Raw genomic sequence first — 12,618 nt, forward strand, 5'->3', positions numbered from 1 at the left:
TGCTTATCATGGCATTTAAGAGGACCGAAAAACTAATCTGTAGGAATCAATATGGGTTCTGGAAAAAACGATCGTGTGGAACCCAGCACGGTCTGTTCGTCCAGGAGAACCACAAAACAGTAAACACAGACGCCCATGTAGATGCCGTGTTCCTTGACTTCTGTAAGGCATTTGGTACAGTTCTGCACTGCCGCCTAGTGGACAGAGTACGAGCGTTCAGAATATCAGACGAACTATACTACTGGACTGAGGAGCTTCTAACAAACTGAACTCGGCACATCATTCTCAATGGAGAAAAGTGTTCAGACGTAAAACAAATATCGGGCGACCCCAATGAAATATTGTTGGACCATTACTTTTGGCAGTACATACAAACGAAATAGTGAAAAATGCCGGAGGTTCCATAAGGATTTCGCGGATGATGCCGTTGTATACAGTGAAGTCGCGACGCTAGGAAATTGTAGAGAAATGCAGAAAGACCTCCAGAGGACATACCCTTGGTGCAGGAAGTGACAATATTGGCCCTCAACGTAAACAAATGTAACGTATTGCGAATACATTGGCAGAAAGACCCATTATTGTATGATTACACGTTTGGCGAACCAGCACTGGAAGCAGTTACATCCATTAAACATCTGGGAGTATCCGTACGGGGCGGTTTAAACTGGAATGGCCACATAAAACTAATCGTAGTTATGTCAGGTGCCGAACTGAGATTCCTTGGAAGTGTAGTGCCCCCACGAAGGAAGTTCCTAACAACACCCTCGTTCGTCCTATTCATTAATCCCGTTCATCAGTCAGGGATCCGTATGAGGTGAGATTGATAGAAGAAACTGAAATTCGCCCAATATATTGCTTCCTCTCGCATATACCTCGCGAAAAGACCACGAAGGTAAAATTAGACAGAGTCGAGCCCACAATGACGTTTACCAACGATCGTTCTTCCCGCGAACCTTTCATGACTGGAACAGGGAAGGAAGGAAGTGACAACGATGCTGCACGAAGTAGCCTCCGCCACACAGGTTAAGATGGCTTGCGGAGTAGAAATGTAGTTTTAGATAACCAGCAATAAAGCATCTGATCAGTATTGCCCGAGGTGGGAAAACAGGTCATAAACTTATGAGAAGGAAGGTTAATTCAGTGATGGTGTCAGTAAAGTAACAAGAGTATAATTCTACTGATATTTGATAAAGAAACTGGTATAGCCATGCTTATTCAGATACAGAGATATGTAAACATGCAGAATGCGGCGCTGCTGTCGGCAACGCCTATATAAGACGTCTGCCGCAGTTGTTAGATCGGTTACTGCTCCTACAATGGCAGGTTATCAAGGATTAAATGAGTCTGGACGGGGTGTTACAGTCGGCGCACGAGCTATGTCACATAGCATCTCCGAGGTAGCGATGAAGCAGCGATTTTCTGTACCGTGAGTATCAGGAATCCAGTAAAACATCAAATCTCCGACATCGCTGCGGACCGTAAAAGATCCTGCAAGACCGGCACCAACGACGACTGAAGAGAATCTTTCAGCGTGACAGAAGTGCGACCCTTCCGGAAACTGCTGCAGATTTCAATGCTGGGCCGTCAACGAGTGTCAGCGTGCGAACTATTCAAAAAACCTCGTCCATATGGGCTTTCGGAGCCGAAGGCCCACTCGTGTACCCTTGATGACTGCATGACACGAAGCTTTACGCCACGCGTGGGCCCGTCAACACCGACATTGGACTGTTGATGAGTAGAAACATGTTGCCTGACCGGACGAGTCTCGTTTCAATTTGTATCAAGTGGATGGACGTGTATGGGTATGGAGACAACCTCATGAATCCATGGAACCTGCATGTCAGCAAGGGACTGTTCAAGCTGGTGGAGACTCTGTAATGGTGTGAGGCGGGTGCAGTTGAAGTGATATGGGACCCCCGATATGTTTAGATAAGACTCTGACAGATGAGACGTATGTAAGCACCCTGTCTGATCACCTGAATCTATTCATGCCCATTGTGCATTCCAACGGACGGGATTTTCAGCAGGACAATGCGACACCCCACACGTCCAGAATTGCTACAGAGTGGCTCCAGGAACACTCTTCTGAGCTTCAACACTACAGCTTGCCACCAAACTCCCCAGACATGAACATATTTGAGCATATCTGGGATGCCTTGCAACGTGCTGTTCAGAAGAGATCTCCACCCCCTCGTACTCTTACGCATTTATGGACAGCCCTGCAGGATTCGTGGTGTCATTTTCCTCCAGCACTACTTCAGACGTTAGTCGAGTCCATGCGACGACGTGCTCGCGAGGGCCCTACACGATATTAGGCAGGTGCAGCAGTTTCTTTTGCTCTTCAGTGTATATTACACTGCACTGTCGTATTTCATTCGTGTTTTATGGTGTTTAAAACAGTAATAAAATTCATTCATATGTTGTACTGTTTAACAACAATCGTTCAGAAACCAATGTGCCAATCGGTTTTTTTCTTTTTATAACACAGATTTTGCAATTTTTATAGAATTCTGATATTTTCTCTTCCTAATTGTAAATTCAACTAGTTTTGCCGCAACAGCTATTACAAATGTGGAATAATGACCAAATGTTTTCTTTATACTTTTACTATAACTCGGAAGTTTTATTTAAGAGGTTAAGATTGTAAAATTTTTATGGTTGAAGAAGCAACAACAAAAATATAAATGTCGTTTGACTAGGGCCTCCCGTCGGGTAGATCGTTCGCCGGGTGCAAGTCTCTCGATTTGACGACACTTCGGCGACTTGCGCGTCGATGAACAAGCAACGAGTTCCCTATATTTGTTGTTCATTCGTATGGCGCTGTCCTGTAATTTGCACGTTCTTGAGTGATATAGGCCTGAACGGTATGCAAGAAATCACAGCACATATTTTCTGTTGTATATTGTACAAAACTTGATATACATTTTAGAAAAGAGCTACTGTACAAACATGTATCACATCACACTTCGTACTCATCTACTGCATCCAAAGAGGAATACTAACAACTGCAGAAATATTCCTCATGCTAGGTAAGCATGCTCATATTGTAAGTTAGGTAAAAGAACAAGCACTATCAGTATACAAGTTATTTTTTTGAACTGTCGGGTGAACGTTACAAGGAATGTGCACATGCGCCTATAGTGTTATGCCATACACGAATCTATCATTTATATTTTCACCGCATGTATTTGAACATATTAACACTTCGATTTAATTTAGAAAAGAGATTTAAACACTGTCCCTCAAGTATATTCTTTGTCAGATCGGTCCCTAACAACTCACTCTACTTCGAAAATGAGATTGACGTTCTGAAATACTGTTCTTCACAAGACAATTATGTTATTATTTCACGATTAATTTATTCTGGTCGGATGTGTGTGTAATCCGAACCTGCCAAAATTTGAACTAACGTGAAAGATAGCAACAGGAATATTTATAAAACCAAAGTAAAATTAATTTATATTTTGTTGCGCAGATATTTTGAAAATCAAACAGAGGGAAATGAGAGAAAGAGAGGGAGAGAGAGAAAGAGCGAGAGAGAGGCAGGGAAATATATAGTGCGTGTGTCTCTTTATAAGCAAGTAAAAGCAAAACGATAGTTTGTTTCCATTCACATTGCGTTGGATATTTTATTCATTTTGCACATTTCATTTCAAGCGACGTGTTTTCTCAGGATTTCTCGATGCGCTGCGGGACCTTGGCTTCAGTCGACAGGCAGTACTGGTACAGAAGAAAACGTGCGTCGTACGCTGCTACAGGCAGTCGTGGGATGACTGAATAAACAGCTCGTAGGAAAGGCTGTAGGGTTGGCTCAGTACGTGGCGGGAAATGCTTCTCATATAGGCGGCGAACTGTCATATTTTACAAACAAATTACCATCACATCAGACAACGGCCGCGTGCAATGTCTGAGATTTCTATATCATAATACAGGGTTTATCAAAAAGAATCATCCGATTTGGCACGTCTGTATTTCTGAAAATCATAATCGTATGCAATGGATTTTGTTGTTTGATAAACGGGAAAATCAAAACGCTTTTTTTCATATCTTTTCATAGGTCTTCAGTATGCCTCCCTTGAGATGCACGGCATATGTCAATGCGGTATTCAATTTGTTCCCGCACTGCAGCGAGCATGTCTTGAGTTACAGCTTCCACAGCTGCTGTTATGTGACGGCTCAGTTTATTCATTGTTGCTGGTAACGGAGACACATTAACAGAGTCTTTTATAAACCCCCACAAGAAATAATCACATACAGTCAGGTCCGGTAACTTCAGAGAACGGTAATGTAAAGCTGAGTCATTTGGTCCAGTGCGACCGATCCATCATTCAGTAATACTTTGATTTAAAAATTTCTGCATTTCCAGATGCCAGTGTGCTGGTGCCCCACCCTGCTGGTAAATGCTGTCATTCGAATCACTCTCCAACTATGGGAAAAGAAAAGTTGTCAAGCATGTCGAGATATCTGCTTCCTGTAACCGTGTTCTCGGAAAAGAAAAATGGACCATACACCTTAACTCAAATAACATGATAGTTAAGATTTTTTTAAAAAGTCGGATGATTCTTTTTGATGTACCATGTAAAACTCAAGAGTTTGCTCTTTCTAACAGTACGTTGTTCACCCACAAATCTGAAATAACAATAGTTATGATTTTTTTGAATCGGATGATTCTTTTTAATACACCCTGTACTTGGGTATATTACCACTAATTCTAAGTGGGCGTGCTGAAATGTAATGCCTCCGGATTCTTTATGAGAAAACTCTTAGAATTTTTAAATACAACAAACTTAATTAACATGCTACATCTTTAGCCTTCATGTCTACATATTTATTTCTCAATACAGTCACTTTGACGATGAACACTTTTCTCCCACCGAGAGACCAGTTTGTTGATACCGTCACTGTAGAATGTTTGACATTGTTGACAGAGCCACAACCTCACCTCTGCTTGCACCGCTTTGTCACTATCAAAGTGAAGTCCTCGAAGGTATTCTTTAAGTTCAGGAAATAGATGAAAATCAGCTAGGGCAAACTGGGACTGTATGGAGTATTGTCGGTGACAGTGAACCCAGGACGTCGGATTGTTGCAGATGTCGCAGTGCTCGTGTCTGGCCTCGCATTGTCATGCTGAAGGAGAGGGCGCGCCGTGTGTGGACGGCTGAAGCTCGATCACAGCTTGTGTCACGGTGTAAGGTGGCGTGGTCTCCTGACCATCATTTCTTACATATTCCGTCCTCACAATCGTATTCTGCACATCAAGACGCTTCATTCGAACCCAAACTCGATAAGGTAGAGTCAATTTTGTATGAATTCATGTAAGCAATATGCAAATCTAATAAGTAAATCGCAAGTGCGCACCAAGGTTGAAAAAGTCAAGGCTGGCGTATACAACATGACGGCCACAGGACTTTTCGTTCTAAAGAGGCACCCAGCCCACTGGGAGGCCCGTCCCTACAGAGGGGTGAGTCAACATACCTACTTCGTTCTGGAGCGACCGCCCAGAGAGAGGACAGCTTTTGCCAGAGCGAAGGGATAACGACCCCTGTGTTCAACTTAGAAGCAAATTCCGCTACATTGTGTGGGAGCACCCAGAAGATGCATTTTTTGACAGACTGAGAGCGTAGTTATGTTCTCACAGGAGGACAGCATATCCCTAACGGAGATGCTACATATTTCCGCAGTGGTCGACTAAAACGATACGTCATTCTCCCGTTTAAAAGAGCAACCCTGATTGGCAGAATATTTCTGATACAAAGAGCCAGAGGAGTGAGGGAAGACAGCGAATGATATACCCTTGCAATTTTTCCAGAAAAAGGGGTCATTCCATTGTCACTCTTGGAGCAGGAACACGTAACGAGAGCGAGTGTGTTCGTATGTGTACGCAAAGAGCAAGGAACAAAGTCTCTCCTCAGTACTTCACTGGGAGAGCACCTCAGTCGTTAGTGAATCAGAGTGATACTCTATATTTAGTTGCTTGGATTAAGCGTTGTTCACTGTGTTGGCTGCCACACTTATTGTGCGGTGTGTGAACACGGACAGAGTACTAGGTAAATGCCTGCGGGGGAATATTGAGTGGCATCGCAGTGGACTGGTTATCTGACCGGTCTACCACGCCAATAGTTAGTCTAGGGGCGGATAGGAGTCCTTGACTTCATCAAGGCATAGGGAGAGTTTGATTGGCGAAGGTCAACTCAGACAGAAAGAGACAGTTGTGTTATTTTGTTGGCAGCGAGCAATGAAGGCAGCAGTCGACACAACTCACAGTATTGTGCGCTACAGCATATGCGAGCCCCATCTGTCCTCCATAACAGTACAGTCCATTACATTTCTCATGCGAAGCCTTGACTGTACCTAGAAAAGTTATTCAAGTTGTGTAGGTGTGGCTCTCAGGAATTCTGCTGAATAAATAAATTTCTTAAAGGAAAGGAAGAAAAGAACCTTTCCATACTTTGTAAAATAATAGCATTCCTATCCATAAGAGGCAATCTACTGTTCTGAAAAGAACCTGGAAATTTATTATTTTATAAGAAAAAGTTTCACTTGATTTCTCAGAATTTTTTGCAATAAATAATATTTTTCGTTTGTTTAATGTTTTTCTTACACTAACTATCAATACCCCAGTACCCAAGTATTCCACTAGTTACGGAAGAATATAGAATATTTTTGTGTCTTTTCCTTACAGTGGATGACTCTACAAGATATTTGTTGCTGAATGTTTTTCAAGCAGTTCTAGTTGGTACATTAGGAGCGTCTGTCTGACTTCTGTAGTAGTGTGAGGTGGAAATTGTTTCTTGCAGGAGCCAAAGCGTACTTGTTGGATCAATCCATTGCGCAACTTGACAAAATAAAACCCACACACTTACAACGGGCCAGGAAAATCCACCGAGTAATATGCATGACATGTAATACCTCAAACGGTAAGGAGAACAAAATAAAAAATGTAGAGATTTTACTTTTTAAGCACGTCCTCGTAATTACCAAGACACTGGTATTTTACAGAACTATCGGTGGCATTTTGCGAACCCAGAACAAGTCGAAGATGTCGTGAAACCTCGTGAAAACAGGCAGTAGTAGAATTTTGCACAGTACAAGCGCCTTTGGCGATCGGGTCTGCTTGGGGCCACATCTCAGGTACTTGCACGAGTTTATTATTGTAGCTAACATTCGGTTAGAGTGTAGTTAGTGCCCAAGTGTTCTGAATACTGCACCTAATGATGTGGACCTTGATCTGTGCAGTTGAGCACACATAGGTGTAGAACAACTGTGCGTAGGTTCTCACACACTATCTGATCAAAAGAATGCAGACACCTATTACTGGACATTAACACTCTGCCGTCCGCACGTCTCGTACAAATTTATTCGCTTGGCGCCGGCAGCGCCAAGTCGGATTACTTGGCTTGTAACCGGCCGCTTTTCACCTTTCCGTTGATGACAAGCTTCAAACACATGGAGTTTTGCGCGCTTTAATTTTCCGGAAATCCCCTATTTTGCCGTATCGTTGCACTAACTCGAATTTTCTTTTCAAGTAACTTCTCTGCAAGTTCTACACTGTTATAATAATTATCCACGTAGAGGTGATGCCACTTTCCACCAGAAGGTGTCAACAGTTCCGTCACTGTTTTTGCTAAAGGCTGTCCAGCGCCGGAATATATCTTGAATGAGGAAATGTATTCCGTACTCGAATCACACAGCATCCAAATGAGTATGCCGTATTTCACAATTTTCGACGGATTGTGAACTTTAAAATTTAACCGTCCACGCCACGGTAACATTCCTTCATCAATTGAGATGTTTTGACTTGGATTAAACGTTTCTTTAAACTTTTTGGAAAAATAATCAATTACGAATTGCACTTTGACAAGCCGGTCGGCACTATCGAGTTTATTATTGCTGTCGAAAAAATGTAAAAATGATAATATTTGTTTGAATCGGTTGCGGGACATCGTTTTGCGAAACATCGGTGTGTCTATCAACGGATTAGTTGACCAATAACCATCGATCCCTGTTTTTCTTACAATTCCCATAACGATAGCAAGCCCAAACCATTTTCTAAGTTCGGGTCCCGTAACGTCGACAAATTTGGCATTTTTTCAATCGTTTCCTTCTACTGCAAATTTGACCGTAGTACTTCGTGGTTGTGTTGCTAATACATTCAAATAGATCGTCCCAATTTATTATTGTACGATATCCTCGACGCTCTGTGTATATTTGGGAAATATGTTTGGACCCGGGGATCCTTCAAATTTATTATTGGTCCTCAATGAATCAAAGTCTGGCCACTGTGTACTGTCTTCTTCGTCTGATTCAGCCGAATGAGTTAGCAATCGTAGCGTTCGCCGAATTCTTCTTGGACGTATTTCACTATCTTCTTATGATTCTTCTTCACTTTTATTTTTTTGATATCCAGTGTCTTCTTCCCAATCAGCCACGTCGTCCGGAAAGTCAGACAAGACGTCCACGCATTCATCGTAAATAATCCTATTGTCTCTTTCGTCCTACATTATGAAAGGGCACAAGTACTTATAAAAACAAAACACTTGTTGACGTGTGTAACTTATTGTTACCTAAACAAAACACCAACAGAATGCAAAAGATGCTGAAGTGCTGTCGCCGGCCACTGCGCGATACTATGCTCACGACACCACTCCGGTGTCGCCGGACGGCAGAGTGTTAATATGGGTCGTGTTCACACTTGGCCTCTATGACGGCTTGACCTCTGCTGGAGACATTTTCGATTACGTGTCTGAATGTGTGTGGAGGAACAGCAGTCCACTCTTCTTCAAGAGCCGAAACCGGACAATGTACTGCTGATCGACACTGGGGTTCGGGGCGAAGTCGACTTTCTGTTACATCGCGTTCACGCCGGGACTCTGGGCACATCAGTCCAATTCAGGAACGTTGTTATTCAGGAACCATTGCATCATAGATGCTGCTTCATGACAGGGTGCATTGTCATGCTGATACAAACAGTCATCCTATCTCAACTGTTCCTCTACTGTGCACAGCACACAGTGCTGCAAAATTGTTACATGGCAGCTTTTTTCAAAACACTGTCGCGTAACGTGTTTATCAATCCTACATACACTATGTGATCAAAAGTATCTGGAAACCCCCCAAAACACGTTTTTCATAAAGGTGCATTGTGCTGCCATCTACTGCCAGGTACTCCATATCAGCGACTTCAGTAGCCATTAGACATCGCGAGAGAGCAGAATGGGGCGCTCCGTGGAACTCACGGACTTCGAACGTGGTCAGATGATTGGGTGTCACTTGTGTCATACGTCTGTACGCGTGTTTTCCACACTTCTAAACATCCCTAGGTCCACTGTTTCCGATGTGATAGTGAAGTGGAAACGTGAAGGGACAGTTGCTAGTACTATGACAGTTAGGCAGGAGATGACAAAACTTGGATTTCATGGTCGAGCGGTTGCTCATAAGCCACACATCACGCCGGTAAATGCCAGACGACGCTTCACTTGGTGTAAGAAGCGTAAACATTGGACGATTGAACAGTGAAAAAAATGTTGTGTTGAGTGACGCATCACGGTACACAATGTGGCGATCCGATGACGGGGTGTGGGTATGGCGAATGCCCGGTGAAAGTCATCTGCCAGCGTGTGTAGCGCCAACAGTAAAATTCGGAGGCTGTGGTGTTATGGTGCAGCTGTGGTTTGTTTTGCGTGGCACTATCACAGCACAGACCTACATTGATGTTTTAAGCACCTTCTTGCTTCCCTCTGTTGAAGAGCAATTCGAGGATGGCGATTACATGTTTCAACACGATCGAGCACCTGTGGTTACACGACAGTAACATCCCTGTAATGGATTAGCCTGCACAGAGTGCTGACCTGAATCCTATAGAACACCTTTGGGATGTTTTGGAATGCCGACTTCCTGCCAGGCCTCACCGACCGACATCTATACCACCCATGACTGAAGCTCTTCGTGAGGAAATGGCTGCCGTTCCCCAAGAAAAATTCCAGCACCTTGTAAGTAGGCTGTTTAGGTTTTTTATTGGTAATGCCACCTCTGTATGAAAATCACTGGCTGTGCTGTGTTCAGCCTGTGGCCAGTTTGCATTGTTGTAATACTCGCCATTGTAGTGTTAGGCAGCTGGCTGTGAACAGCGCGTAGCGTTGGGCAGTTGGAGGTGAGCCGCCAGCAGTGGTGGATGTGGGGAGAGAGATGGCGGAGTTTTGTAATTTGTCATGAACTGCTATATACATTATGACTATTAAGGTAAATACATTGTTTGTTCTCTATTAATATCTATCATTTGCTAACTATCCCTATCAGTAGTTAGTGCCTTCCATAGTTTGAATCTTTTATTTAGCTGGCAGTAGTGGCGCTTTTTTGTATTGCAGTAGTGGGAGTAACCAAGATTTTTGTGAGGTAAGTGATTTGTGAAAAGTACAGGTTAATGTTAGTCAGGGCCATTATCTTGTAGAGATTATTTAAAGTCAGATTGCGTTGCGCTAAAAAAAATATTGTGTGTCAGTTAAAGCACAGTTTTGTAAAATTGTTCAAAAGGGGACATTTCATATGGCAGTCTTGTAAAACTATTCAAAGGGGACGTTTCAACATGACTGAACTTATGCCTACGAGAGTGGAAGCTGTCATCAAGGCTAATGGTGGGCCAACACCATATTGAATTCCAGCATTAACGATGGAGGTCGCCACGAAGTTGTAAGAAATTTTCAGCCAGGTGTCCGGATACTTTTCATCACATAGTGTACATATCCGTCTGGTAAATCAAGTCAAATCTCTAACGGTGCATGTGAACTGCAAGCATAATTAATCCTCATCTCTTTTCATCGTGGTGCAGTGATGGAGCCTTGCAATTATTGCAGCGTTGGGGCTTCTAGCTGGATCACGAAAGCGAAATTTCACTTGTGGGATCGGCAAGTAGTAAAAATGTTTTGTACTGGAAGCCAGTTGTACTGTGCCACCCTTTAGATACCGCTGACTGGCCAGAGATATCCCATATGAACAGGATCCAACAGTACTGAAACATGTAAGTCAAAAGCAACTTCAGACAACGTAGCTTACTCTCGGAATACTACATAAGTTGTACTGACAAGACCTTACCTAAAATCAACGACGTAATCTGAGTGACGTGAAATAATCGTTTCTATTCACACAACGATATTACGTAAGATTTGATATTCAGCTTCTCAAGCAATAAATCACACTATAGGTCCCTACGACATCACTATGTTCAAAGGAATGGGCACAATAACACCTTCGTGGTATAATGGAGGCTGTGGTAGCTATCTGGATGTTACACATCTGGCCATTAAAATTCCTACACCCCGAAGATGACGTGCTACAGACGCGAAATTTAGCCGACAGGAAGAAGATGCTGTGATATGCAAATGATTAGCTTTTCAGAGCATTCACACAAGGTTGGCGACACCTACAACGTGCTGACATGAGGAAAGTTTCCAACCGACTTTCATACACAAACAGCAGTTGACCGGCACTGCCTGGTGAAACGTTGTTGTGATGCCTCGTGTAACGAGGAGAAATGCGTACCATCACGTTTCCGACTTTGATAAAGGTCGGATTGTATCCTATCGCGATTGCGGTTTATCGTATCGCGACATTGCTGCTCGCGTTGGTCGAGATCCAATGACTGTTAGCAGAATATGGAATCGGTGGGTTCAGGAGGGTAATACGGAACGCCGTGCTGGATCCCAACGGCCTCGTATAACTAGCAGTCGAGATGACAGGCATCTTATCCGCATGGCTGTAACGGATCGTGCAGCCACGTCTCGATCCCTGAGTCAACAGATGGGGACGTTTGCAAGACAACAACCATCTGCACGAACAGTTCGACGACGTTTCCAGCAGCATGGACTATCAGCTCGGAGACCATGGGTGCGGTTACCCTTGACGCTGCATCACACACAGGAGCGCCTGCGATGGTGTACTCAACGACGAACCTGGTTGCACGAATGGCAAAACGTCATTTTTTCGGATGAATCCAGGTTCTGTTTACAGCATCATGATGGTCGCATCCGTGTTTGGCGACATCGCGGTGAACGCACATTGGAAGCGTGTTTTCGTCATCGTCATAGTGGCCTATCACTCCGTGTGACGTTATAGGGTGCCATTGGTTACACGTCTCGGCCACCTCTTGTTCACATTGACGGCACTTTGAACAGTGGACGTTACATTTCGATGTGTTACGACCCGTGGCTCTGCCCTTCTTTCGATCCCTGCGAAACCCTACATTTCAGCAGGATAATGCACGACCGCATGTTGCAGGTCCTGCTCGGGCCTTTCTGGATACAGAAAATGTTCAACTGCTGCCAGCACATTCTCCAGATCTCTCGTCAATTGAAAACGTCTGGTCAATGGCGGTCGAGCAACTGGATCGTCACAATACGCCAGTGACTACTCTTGATAAACTGTGGTATCGTGTTGAAGCTGCATGTGCAGCTGTACCTGTACACGCCATCCAAGCTCTGTTTGACTCAATGCCCAGGCGTATCGATGCCATTATTGCGGCCAGAGATGGTTGTTCTGGGTACTGATTTCTCAGGATCTATGCACCCAAGTTGCGTGAAAATGTAATCATATGTCAGTTCTAGTATAATATATTTGTCCAATGAA

Source organism: Schistocerca nitens, unplaced genomic scaffold (genome assembly GCF_023898315.1).
Source record: "Schistocerca nitens isolate TAMUIC-IGC-003100 unplaced genomic scaffold, iqSchNite1.1 HiC_scaffold_376, whole genome shotgun sequence".
NCBI classification, from domain to species: Eukaryota; Metazoa; Arthropoda; class Insecta; order Orthoptera; family Acrididae; genus Schistocerca; species Schistocerca nitens.